This window comes from Elephantulus edwardii, unplaced genomic scaffold (genome assembly GCF_000299155.1).
Source record: "Elephantulus edwardii isolate Elephantulus edwardi_28Jun2011 unplaced genomic scaffold, EleEdw1.0 scaffold00019, whole genome shotgun sequence".
NCBI classification, from domain to species: domain Eukaryota; kingdom Metazoa; phylum Chordata; class Mammalia; order Macroscelidea; family Macroscelididae; genus Elephantulus; species Elephantulus edwardii.
Genome location: NW_006399769.1, coordinates 13,799,551 through 13,812,901, shown reverse-complemented (window position 1 = coordinate 13,812,901; position 13,351 = coordinate 13,799,551). Strand labels below are relative to the sequence as shown.

General features: G+C 37.7%; 1 protein-coding gene across 3 annotated transcripts in view; it reads right to left on the bottom strand.

Moving 5' to 3' along the window:
• SLC8A1 (solute carrier family 8 (sodium/calcium exchanger), member 1) overlaps nucleotides 1-13,351 on the bottom strand; it is a 414,184-nt gene that overhangs the window by 93,394 nt on the left and 307,439 nt on the right. Inside the window, exon 3 of one of the 3 annotated variants that reach the window (XM_006882331.1) lies at nucleotides 6,028-6,051. The exons of the other annotated variants lie outside the window; for them this stretch is intronic. The gene's annotated coding sequence lies outside the window, so the exon portion shown is untranslated. The remainder of the gene's footprint in view (nucleotides 1-6,027; nucleotides 6,052-13,351) is intronic. 3 annotated transcript variants of the gene reach the window in all.

Below are 13,351 nucleotides of genomic sequence, written 5' to 3'. Positions count from 1 at the left end.
TTAGCATTGTGATATCAAGTGTGGGAAAATGTTGATGGGCTAAGACTTCTGGGCCTGAGGTCCAGCATTCATTATTAAGGTTACTTCACAGCTATTGCTGCTGTTGCATGACACCCTCCAGTCAGTGAGACTTGCCCCTCTGTACAACAGAAGCGTCCCCACGTTTAACAGCCTGTTGTTCCACCTTCACAATCACTACATGCTTGAGCCTTTTGCTGCCATCACTGTGTCAATCTATCCTGTTGAAGGCCTTCCTCTTTTAATCGACCTTCTACTTCACCAAGCATGATGTTCTTCTCTGGAAACTGGCCCCTCCTGATAGCATACTCAAGTATGTGAGATAGAGTCATGCCATTCGTGCTTCTAAAAGAAGCATTGGGATTGCACAATAAACGTCCTAGTAACGACATCAAAACATAAACCCCTCCCACTCCTGCACTTTCAACCAAGTGCAAGACTGTCATAGTACAATATTGTTGATTGTATTGTTGTTCTTGATTGCCGTCGAGTAGAGCATGACTCATAGTGACCCTATGAACAAAAGACCTGAACCCTTTCTCTAACTATCGTCATTTCTCTAAGTTCATAGAATTTCCAGAGGCATGTGGTTTAGAAAGCGGATGCCACTCATGCTTGCAAACCAGTTTTAATCTGGGAGCGCTACCAAACACTGTATTACTTGATAAATATTTGAGCTTTTTATATTTTATACTCCCAGCCTGTCTACGGTCATTCTCTATTTTCCTGGGTTACACAAATGAGAACGGCACAGTGGAGATGGCTGATGGAGGCTTGCTAATGGAGTCAGTGTAGAGGAACGACTACTAGTTTCATAGCCAAGGGGTAATAAAACTTATGAATAAATAAGCAGAACTAAACAGCAAACTGTTATTATCTTGGCAAATATCATAGTTTAACCAACTCTGGTTGTAATGGCTTTCTTTTCAATATTTGGAGAAGCACTGAATGTAAGGAGTTGCATGGTTCAGCAAAATTTTTCCTATAAAATAAGCATTTGCAATTTTCTATCATTAGAATATCAATACAAACTGTGGCATAATCTTTAGAAATTAGTATTTTCACATTAAATAGCTATGGTATTAGGGGAACTATTGTAGATAAAAAGAAAAGTAATATATCAGTAATTCTATCAGTGCAAGGCCACCTACAAGATGGCATTTACATATTGGTATATAAATTAAAAATCATTTGTAATAGAATCAATAGTGCCTCTGAAGAGGAAACATAAATTACATATTGTTTTTGTTATCCTTGCTTAATAGAAAATGTGATTGTGAAAGGAAATTTCAGTCAATCTGAAGTGCAAGGATGAAATTAGTCCTTACAAAATAGACATCTAAACCAAGAGAGGTGAAATTGTAAGGGACTGGCGATATCCACCTTTTGATTCAGAGCAGGAGCACTTCTCTTTCTAACAAAGTAGTAGCTGTTTTATACTCTCAGGTCGGAACTGACTAATAGCTACCCTCCGGTAGTTTTTCAGAAGTAGTAAATCACTGAGACTGCTTCTGTTCCTCAGGGCTCTGCAGGAAAAATGGAATCTCAAGGACTTAAGAAATGGCATCTTCTTGTTGTTAGTACCCTTGCAGTTTATTCCAGCTCATGGGAACCCTATGTGTCCAGACTAGAAAAGTCCCATAGAATTTCCAAGTTGCAATCTTTCAGTAGCACATCACCAGACTGTTTTCTAAGACATCTTTGGGTGGATTTAAGTAACCAACCTTTAAGTTCGCAGTCTTACCATATATCTATAAAGAGTTTCCAAAGTGCCACACCACCAATCCTAGGTTCATATGGTTTTTTTACTGTCACCATCACTTAGTGAAAAGAAGCAATCAGATTATTTGTTGCTATTTCTTTAAATTGGCAGGTCAACATGGATAAGACTGGAAGAAATAGGTTGATTTAGTCTTTCATCTAAATATGTCTCTTGTATGGTATGCAACAAATATGGGCATGAATGTGGAACAAAGAAATGAGAGCCATGCAATATTCATTGATCAAATTATTACTAAGGTGAGAACTTATTTGATATTTTACGTACTTCTATTTTAGTATTTTATAAAAATATTTTTGCTGTCCAATCCCTTGCTTCTAATCTCTATTAAGCCTCCAAGATTGATTCTGTAAAAACCACTTATTAGCTTTTTATATTAATGGATTCATGTCATAATTGTCTTTTTTTGACTGATTTCTGTCACTCAGCATAATTTGTCCTAAATTCACCAGGTTGTGCATTATTTCAGAAATTCTTGATAACTTTTAAATGCTCCACTGTGTGCATATACTATTTACCTATCCCTAAAGTTTATCAAGTATTATAGAGATTGTGATTTACAGAAATCATCAAAGTAGATAAAGGTAAGAATAAACAGACAAATTAGTGTCATGTAACTTTTGACTCCCATGATTATTACAAAGAAGGTAACAACTGCTCGTATTCTTTATTTTGCATATCTCTAAAGCTGATCAAGTACGTTATCAATTGGGTTTTCTGGTCTATTTATTAAAAGAAATAAAAATCTTAATAAAACACAAAGATGTCCTTTAAGATGTTCAAAGTTTTTAAGTAGATGTGCGTTCTGGTATCATTTTAAGAGGAAAATCATTTCATTAAGGAGGCTCAATCAATTCAGCAACAAAAACATAGGGAATTTTAAAAAAATAATTCTTAGCAGTACAATTCATTTGGTGATCCTTAACTAACATTTATCTTTTACTTTTTTAAATTTTTATTTTATATTGGTTTGATTACAAAGTTCATATACAATGTGTTTCACATTATTCTTCATTCTTATGGTGTTTCATACAATCATTCCCATTCATAATGTTTTATAAGAGTCCTCACCATTACTTTTCCGTTCCTTTTTCTTATCCTGTGGGTCTCTGGATACCTTCAAACTAACAAGGAGTTTTGCCCTACATGGTCGTGACTCAGACAGGGATATAGTTTTTTAGTAGGAATTATAAAAAAAAAAAAAATTTCAAAATACACCTTAGTTTTCATCATTAACCCAAAGATCTATTTTTCAGTGTAAACCTCAATTTACCTGTATGTGTGTTTGTGTGTGTATTCCTACAATGACATCTTGATGTTGAGAGAAGGTAAGAAATAGAAGAGTTAGAAAATTAGAGAGGAGATTAATTTTTTTCTAACACCCCTCCCCAAATTTAGTGGTTACTTTATTTATTTAATTGCTGCTATGTCTATTTTAGGAAAAAAGATAAGTGTGTACCTTGTCTTTAAGCATATTTCAGAGGCTAGTGGAACACAAGGGATTCTTCTCCCTGCTTTTAGAAAATGTACCAGGAGAAAGCACAGCCAAGAGTCACTCCTCCTGGACATGTGCTCCCTAAGACTGAGCTCTCTACATTCCCCTTCACTTTTTAAAACCTAAAAAGATAAGCATAGCTATTGATGGAATATTTAGTAAGTTATATTTTCTGAGCCACCGCACAATTTTGAGATTGTCAAAATTAGCTACTACTTGTTGAAACGTGTGCCAGGCCCAGAGGTGGAAGCTTTGCCTGTCTTAGCTCACTGATCCTCCTGGCAACGCTGACAGTAACTCTGAGCATCTCCAATTCACCGAAGAAACTGTGACTCTCAGAGACAGAAACCTTCCCAAGGTCACAGGGAGAGTAAATGATGAGCTGTGTGTGCAGCTTTCAAGTGACATGTCCCAAAAACCAAACCTTTCAATTAATTATATGATCCATATCCAACCACAAGGTCCCTTATTATTCCACCCTTGAGGAATTTTATGACCATTTTAAGGATCTGGATTGTTATTTTAAATTAATGAAGAAGTTTATTGATTTATCTTTATGTTTACAATGACTGCTTATATAAACTATGATAGAACTCTGATGCCCGTTGTAGAAAGAGTGCAGTACTCATTACATTCAGTGATGGCTGTCTTAAAAAGTTATCCTTGAAAGGATTAAGGAAGTCCTTTAGGGATTAACTGAAAAGTGCAGTGGACATGTAGGACTTTGCAAAGCCAACCAGTAGCATCAGCATGAGGGCTCAGGGGCCTTGTTAGATAGCAATGTGGAACTGACCTATCACACTCAAGGAGCAACAATCTAGGGAAGACCAGGCAAACTCACTTCCAATCAGGCAAATTCTTTCTCACAGCAATCCTACGTGGCAACATCAAACTGCCCCTTTGAGTTTCTCAGACTATAACTCTAAGAGATCAGGCTGTCTCATCTTTCTTCCTCTGAGTGGCTGTGGATTCAAAGAGCCTACCTTTCAGTTAGCAGTCCAATACTTAACCCACTACACCACCAGGACTCCTCTAGGGAGAACAGAGAGGGTCATTTAATTAAGTTAGACAATCAGTCAAGAGGCAAAATGGGCTTGGGTTTTGCAACTCTCTCTGGCTGTAGGGATCCAGAAATACATCTTTAAAATGTTTTTCAGGTGATTTAAATAGGTTGTTATTGTGGCTAGAGTGCACTTTCGATGCAGAACCCACCCACAAATCCTCTGACATGCTTTCAGAGGCTGTAAATCACAGAGGAGACTGTCCATCTTTCTCCACAGGGGCAGCCATGCATTTTTTAGTTTGTAGTGCAACTCCTTACCACTCAGCCAGACTGAAGAATCATTGCTGTTGTTTGTTGGTGTGCGCCATCAAGTTACCTGCAACTCATAGCGAACCTATGTACAACAGCTGTAAACACTGCTCTATCCCTTGCCAATCTTATAATCTTATTATCCCCATTACCCCAGTGACTGAATCAATCCATTTCATCGAGGGTCTTCCTCTCCTGCACTGTCCCTCTATCCTCCCAAGCATGATGTCCCTCTTCAAGCACTGGTTCCTCCTTGCAACATGTCCAAAGTATGTCAGACGAAGCTTCCGAATGGAAAATGATAACTTAAGCCTTGATGTTTAAAAGAATGTTTATAGAAATGTGAGGAAATTAGAATCTATACCAAGTTTTATATTTAACTTGTAGTCTAGGGTGAAATACAGAAGAAACACTGGGTTTGCCTTCCACCAGTGTTTGTTTCTGGATTATACCATTTGAAGTTGTTTTCTTTCAGGAAGTGCTAGTCTCTGAAGTCATTCTTAATAGTGCAGGTGAGAAAACACCCCGCATGCAGGCTACAGAATTCACACCCAGGTAGGGTGATTTCCTTCTCAGACAAAGTGACAGGAACTCTGATGACATGTTTTTACCCAACAGTAGTTATTTCTGGAGAGTATAAACACAAAAGGCTTCCATTTCCACAGAAGATAATATCTCCTAAAGAGAAGCTGCTTTGGGACCACTTAAGCTGACAGGAAGGAGCCCTGTTGGTCAAGTCTATAGAGAATCACTAACCCAATAAGACCACGTCTACTGCAATTTGAACTCCTCAGCACTCCAAAAGAGAAACCACAAAGATCACCTTAGTTTTTAAAGTGCCATCATTGTTTTTTAGAACTTTGGCTTGATCCTTGACAGCAGACTTCCCTAATGCAACAAGTCTTTTAATTTCTTGACTGCTGCGACTAAGGGTTATCAATTGTGGGTTCGACTAAACTGAAATAGTTTACACTTTCAATCTTTTATCAATCTATCATGATGCTGTTTACTAGTCCACTAGTGAGGATTTTTGTTTTCTTGATATTGAGACATAACTTAGAGGGAAGGCTGTAGTCTGTTTTTCTGCAGTAAGTGCTTCTAGTCTTCACTTTCTGCAAGCAAGATTGTGTCATTTGCATAATACAGGTGGTTGTTAAGTCTTCCTCCAATTCTGATGCCACATTCTTCTTCAAATAGGATTTCGAAATTATTTGCTCACCTTACAGATTGAATAGGTATGGAGAAAGGATACAACCCAAACACACACACTACCTGACTTGAAAACTTGCAGTGTTTCCTTCTTCTGTTCAGACAACTGCTTCTAGATCTATGTATGCATTTTGGGGGATTCCCATTCTTATCTATGTTAGTCATAAATTGCTATGATCCACACAGCCAAATGCTTTACATAGTCAATAAAACACAACTAAACATCTTTCTGGTATTCTCTGCTTTCAACCAAGGTCTATCTGACATCAAAAATGCTACTCATTGTACCAAGGTCTCTTCTGAGTCCAGCATGAACTTCTCTCAGTTCCATATCAATCTTCAGCAAGATTCTACTTTTGTATGATAGTTAGGATGTTGTTTGATAATTTCCACATTCTGTTGTACTGAACTTGCTGGCAATGGATCAAAAATGGAACTTTTCCAGTTAGTTGCCCATATTTGTTGGCAGAGACTACTGAGCACATCCAGGGTTGCATATCTTTCCAGAAAACACCTTGTTGTTTGGCAGTGCCTTTAGTGCAGCTTGTACTTCTTCCTTCAGCACTATTGATTCTTGATCATATGCTACTTCCTGCAGTTTTACTGTCAATTTCTTTTTGGTATAGTGACTTTGTGTATTCCTTTGATCTTCTTGATGTTTTCTGTATCGTTCAAGATTTTGCTCATCGAGTCCTTCTGTGTTGCAGCCCAACGCCTGCATTTGTATTTCAGTTCTTTCAGCTTGAGAAATTCTGAGTGTTTTCTTTCCTTTTGGTTTTCTAAAGCTAGTTCCGCCAAATTTTCACTATAATGTTTTGCTTTGTCTTCTCTAGCTGCCCTTCAAAATTGTCTGCTCAACTTTCTTACTTCATCTTGTTTTGGTTTCTTTTCATTCCAGAGCAAGTTTCAGAGTCTCTTCTGATATCCATTTTGCTCTCTTCTTATCTGATACTTTGTTGTACTACAGTGGCTTGTGTGTTACTGTGAAGCTAGAAACTGCAGCATCAGCATTTCCAATCCCAGCAGGATCAATCATGGTAAACAGGTTTCACTGGAGCATCCAGACTAAACCAGACTGAAAAATAGGACTGGGTATCTACTTCTGAAATAACGTGGTTTTGCAAACTCTGTGGACATCAGGTATAATGCTGTGGAACTTACTGTCAGAGGATGAGCCACTCAGGTTGGAAGGCATTTAAAATGTGACTAGGGAAAGGTTGCACGCTCAAAGTAGTGTCTACCTTAATGACCTTGGTGGACTCTGAACACAATGAAAGATCTTCATTGGCTGATGTTACAGACCTCAAAGTAGGCTGAAATAGCTATAAATTTCCATTAGTAATCTGAACATGGAATATATCAAGTATTAAACTAGGAAAATTGGAAATTGTTAAAAAGAAATGGAATATATAAAGATTGACACTTTAGATATTAGTGAGCTGAGTCACTTGGTATTGGTCACTTTGAATCAGAAAAATCACATGATCTGTTATGCAGGAAATTACAAGTTAAAGAGGAATAGTGTAGCTTTCATATGCAAAAGGAACATTTCTTAATATATCCTGAGGTATAATTCTGTAAGTGATAGGATAATATCTGTCTGCATACAAGGAAGTCTTGTTGATACAACTATTATTTATACATATGTACTAACTATAAAAGTCAAAGGCAAAGAATTTGAGACTTCCACCAACTTTTGTAGTATGAAATTAATTAAACATGTAATCTAGACTTATTAATAATAATTGGTGACTGGAATGCAAACGTTGGAAACAAAAAAATCCCTGGTAGTTGGAAAATATGGCCTTAGCCTTGGTTACAGTAATTATACTAGAATGGATTCTTCATTCCAAATACTTCGTTAAAAACATAAATGAGGACTATACTAATGCGCCAAACCTGAAAGAACACACTGGAATCAGATTGACTTCATTTGCGTAAAGAGATGTTGGAGAAGCTCAGTATCGGCAGTGAAAACTAGGCCAGGGAATGACTGTGGAACAGACCATCAACTACTCATTTGCAAGCTAAAATTGAAATAACAGAAAATTAAAACAAGTCCATGAGACCCAAAATACAACTTGAGTTTGTACTAACTTAATTAAAAACATAGGAAGAATAGATGTGACATATTTAACACTAATGGCCAAAGAAGAGATGAGCTGTGGAATGACATTAAGGATATCATCCTTAAAGAAAGCAAAAAGGCCATTACAAAGATGGGGAAGAGGGAAAATAACAAAATGAATGCCAGAAGTGATTCTGAAAATAGATAATAGAGAATTAAAAACAGCCCTCCAAAGACTTGCACATGAACATTCTTGGCAGTATTCTTTCTAACTAGGAGTTATGGTGGCCTTGTGTGTAGGGCGTTGCACTGCCAATCCAAAGGGGGGTGGTTTGAATCTAGTAGTTGCTCTGTGAGAGAAAGATGGATAATTTCCTTCAGTGCAATTTACAATCTCAGAAAGCCTGCTACAAGGTCAGTTATAAATTCCTTCTGACTTCAATGTAGTGATTCTTTGTAATAGCAAGAAAAAAAAAGTAGAAATAACTGAAATGTTTATCAGCTGATGAATAGATAAACAAAATGTCACTGGGTATAGACAACAGAAAATTATTCAGCAATGAAAAGAAATGAAAAACTAACAAACTGTAAGGTGAATGAACATTAAAATATACTAAACAATTTGATGGGGGAAGAGGAAAATGGGAAGAATCTGTTCTGGAAAACAACATATTTGAATTTTGTAAATAAACTCATATAATTAAAAAATATACTAAATGAAATTAATGATGACAAAAGGTCACATTATTATAAGATTAAATTTATATGAAATGTCCAGATTAGATAAATTTATTGAGACAGAAAATGATTGTGATTGTCTAGGGTTGTGAGCTGGAGATAAAAGAGAGGCTGAAATTTTGCAAGTTTTGCCAAACAGAATGCCAGGGTTCTACATGCCCCAAGACAGAGAAGGCCATTTGCATCAAAGCTAAATACCACTGTTGTTGTGTCTACTGGCTCCCAACCCCCCAACCCATCCCTTTCCTTAAGTCTCTAACAGGATACTGACTGCTCTTCCAAGATAAGGGGCTACTGACATGCTAAGCATTTCCTGTGAGTATTACCTCAGGTCTGGCTTCCTTGGCTTATGTCTTTTTGTGCAAATATAAAGTACTATAAAAAAATGTCAGAAGCTGCATTTCTTTCATGACATTTATTTAAGGAGGAAAGAACTAAAATCATAAATTATGCCTGCTTCCCTCAAAAAGCCACCAGCTCTCTCCCCATCACCTGGGGTAGCATCTGACTCCTTGACTGGCATTTGTTCCTCTCTACTTACAGGCGTGATGTACTGGCAGTGGCATAACTTTGTATCACTTGGGTTAAATCACTGGCTTGTTTTGAACTTCTTTATCTATTGAAGATTGATGCAGTTGGTGGCTTTGTGATGAGGGGTTAGGGAAAGAAAGAGGCACTTGGAGGGTCCATGCTCATAGCCTTGGGATTTTCCAAGAGCTGATCCAAAGCACCCCCTCTTCTTGTTACCATTCCAAATATGGGAAGAATAGATTCCTATAATATGCTGTAGTACTAAGAACATCTAGATCTCCTTTGGGAGTGTGATCAATTGCCCATCCTAAAGTAGCCACAAATTATCATGCCTGCTACATACTGCAGCACTAATCACAACTTCAGCAATGCTTTGGTTTGGCACTCTAGAAATCCTTTGGGAGCATGGTCAATAGCCCTTCCTAAAGTAGCCACAAATTATCATGATTTAAATCTATTACTTTCCATAATGAGGTGTCAAGAGCCTCGGAATATGTAAATCCGTAGCCTGGATCTGCCACTTTCTCACTGAGGTACTGGCATCTTTTTAAATATTATTGCTATGGTTATCAAATAGGAACAGCAAATTTTTCTTCACTACAATTGTCATGTTCAATGTTGTGATGATCAAATAATGGGTGTCATCACTTATCAAGTGGCAATAATAAAATTCATCTCACAGGTTAGTGCAGAGACCAAACAAAGTAATATGTGTAAGACCACTTAATTTCCAGGTAGATTTGGAATGGACTCAACATGAAATAAAATGTAAGTAAAACCATTATTAGATAATGTTACTATAATTAATTAAAAAGGGGCGCACTTTGCAATTTTTACTTGTTTTTGTTCTCAGTCACCAAAGGGAACAGTTAGCAGAGGGTGGAGTTGGGGTTAGGAAATATTTGCTGGAATAATAGGGTCCCTTGGAGGTGCAAATAGTGCACTTGTGTTTAACATAAATGTGTTAAACTGCTACTAAAAGTTGATTTGAATCCATACGGAGGCACCTCAAGAGAAGGGCCTGGTGATGACTTCTGAAAGACAGTCAGCCACTGGAAAGCCTTAGGAAGCATACCTCTGACCTACACGACTTCACAATGCATTAGAATTCTTGTCACTGACAGTCACTGGTGGTTATTTGATGACCTCCTCAAATCTACTCTCAATCATAGCTTCAGTCACATCTCATAACTAAATAAGAACTCAAACTCTGAGGAGCAATGGGCAAAGAACTGCTGCTGCTTAGCTTGCCAACCTTCTCCCTGCCAGGTTCTCCACTCACCATATCAGCTGGATATGCTGAGGGATCTAAAGTCCTCATTTTCCTGGAGTTCCTGCTAGGAAGCAGACGCTGACAAACTGTGATGGTGTTATTCTGTAATTTAAATAGACTCCAAAGATGAAAGTTGCTAAAGTAGCTAAACCAAAGTAATTCTCTGGGAGGTCTTGTCAACCATGCACAGATCTCTTCACATTGTCAAGTAGTAATTGAAATCATCGCTTCCAGCAGAGCAATGGGCAGGGACAGCTACAATTCTGCTGTTTCCAGAGAGCCCACAGAGCCCGGAGAGCACTGGAGTGGGGCCTTTCCAGTATCATCTTTTTCTGCTTTTCTTCCTCTGATTTCTTTTGCAACTGAATAGTAACCTATCCACTTCTCTCCATCCCTAAGTCTCCAACTTCAAGCTCCATGGGAAAAAACCCTTTGAATTACTTTGTTTAGAATGTATACTGACTGAAAGAGAGTCCACAAGGATCGTAGCTTTGATAAGTAATAAGATGGGGATTCCATAATTCCTCTAGAGGTCTGTCCTATTATGACAAGCTACCAAAAAAGCACATGACTGAAACTTTCTAACAGATGTCATGAGTCTATTAAAGATGTACCATCACTTTGTAATCTATAAAATTCATAAGGAGGAATTATCTCCTTACCTTACACTGCTGAAGTCAATAAACCTCAATCTTAAGAATATTAAAGAAAGCAGGATCCTGGCTTTGTTACCTATGTGTGCATTCTGAGAGATGGTTTAATTTCAGTGATAAGCCTTGGGCACCATACAGGAAGACCGGTAACTGCTATTTGGTCTCCTTTTCCATGAGTAATACTGACATCTACGTAAGTTCTAGGAGAGAGAGCATTCCATTAAGTGATGGATGCTTCTCAGCACCTTAGAACTAATGTCTTAAACTTAACTGTTTTAAAAAGAAAAAAGTCCCCATCAAGTCAACTCTAATTCAATGTGTATTATAATAGGACTGTATTACATAGGTTTTTAATTGACTGACATTTTAAAATTAGGTTGCCATATCTTTATTTCAAGGCACGTCTGGGTGGACATGAGCCCTAACCTTTTAGTTAACAGCTGAGTTAAGTGAATTATTGACACCACTCAAGATGTCCATTTTGTGGTCATCAAATGCCTCACAAGTTCCTCAAAGCTGAGGCTAATGTTAACTGTATTGTGGTAAGGAATACTTTTTTCTATAAACTGAATCCAGACATTTTTGGTTCTGTTTAAGAATCTTCTCTTGGTTCTCAATGTTCCAGCACCTTTTATGAGAATTTAGATATTATTAATTTGATGCTGCTACATATTATAGCCAAGATCCATCTAACGTCAGCTACAATATCCCTAGTACCACGACCCCTTCTAAACCCAGCCTGCACTTCTGGCAGTTCTCTGTTGATGTGCTGTTCCAGTCGTTTTTGGATAATCTTCAGTAAAATCTTGCTTGCATGTGAAATCAGTGAGATTGTTCGACGGCACATAAGAACAACAACAACACATATTATAAGCATTCCTGAGTTGTCACCAGACTCCAGAGATTATTTCTACTGTTGAACTTTCTGCTTTTGTCAGGATTCCTTGTTCAAAATACAGTTTCTGTAGGAAAACAATGGAAGTATTTTACTAGTGGAATGCCACAGAAAAGCTTTTAGAAAACATTGACAGTATCTCTCTCACAAAGAAGTCAGTTTTAAAAATGGGGCATTGGAAATAGAGTGGGCCTTTCTTAAGTCTTTATATTAAAATTTTTGCTTTTATTTTTTCCTTTCTCTCCTCTCTCTCTCCACAGCCACACAAATAAATAATGGCAAACAAATATCTCTGTATGCATGGTAATAAAAATTCCCAAAGACGGTGTGCCACATCTTTCTTTGGCATAGTTAAATAGGATTAGTGACTTGTGTTGATGTTTAAACTTCATATTTCTATTCTACAGCTAGAATTTTATTGCTACTTCACAATAGATTAAAAAAGTAATCTTGTGATCTTCATAGTTTATTTTGTACAAACACATCTGCAATGTAGTTTTGCATTTCACAATGGAAGTCTATGGTTTATAAAGAATAAATGATAAGAGATAATATTAATTGACTATTCAAGCCATGGTCTTCTCAGTTGATTGTTTTCATCTGTGAGTTGAACAAGAATATGGATGACAGAAGAATTGATGCCTTGGAATTGTGGTGCTGGAGAAGAGTACCGAACATTCCATGGACTGTCAAAAGAACAAACAGGTGTGTCCTAGAGAGGATGCACCAGAGTGTTCCTTGTCGGCAAAGATTTTGAGACTCCATCTCACATATTTTGGGCATTCTGTCAGGGAGGCCAGTCTCTGGAGAAGGACATCATGCTTGGAAGGTAAGAGGTTCAGTGCAGGAGAGGAGGACACCAGATGAGGTGGACTGACACAGTGACTGTGGCAATGGGGTCAGGTGTGTCAGAGATGGTGAAGTTGGTTCAGGGTAGGCCAAGGTTCAGAGTGCTTGTTCACAGGGTTGCTAGTTGACTCAATGACACATAACAACAACAACAATCACATAAAATGTAAATTTGGAAAGACAGATTCAACTTAATTTTGAATGCCCTAAAGGTATCATGTAAGCTAGTTTCCCAGGAAGTTTATTAAGCACCACTAAGGCCCTCTACGAGGTGGACTGATTCAGTGACTGGGGTCATCGGGATGGGCGGGTCAGAGACAGTGCGATTGGCACAGGACAGAGCAGAGTTTAGGGCTGTTGTACACAGGGTCGCTATGAGTTGCAAGCGACTTGATGGCACATAACAACAACAACAACAACAACAACAACAAGGCTATATTGTTCCATACATAACGTAATTCTTAAGAATAATCAGTCTCTGTGACCTTGGCTTAGTGTGGACAAAATGGCCTCCTACAAAGTTTTCTTTG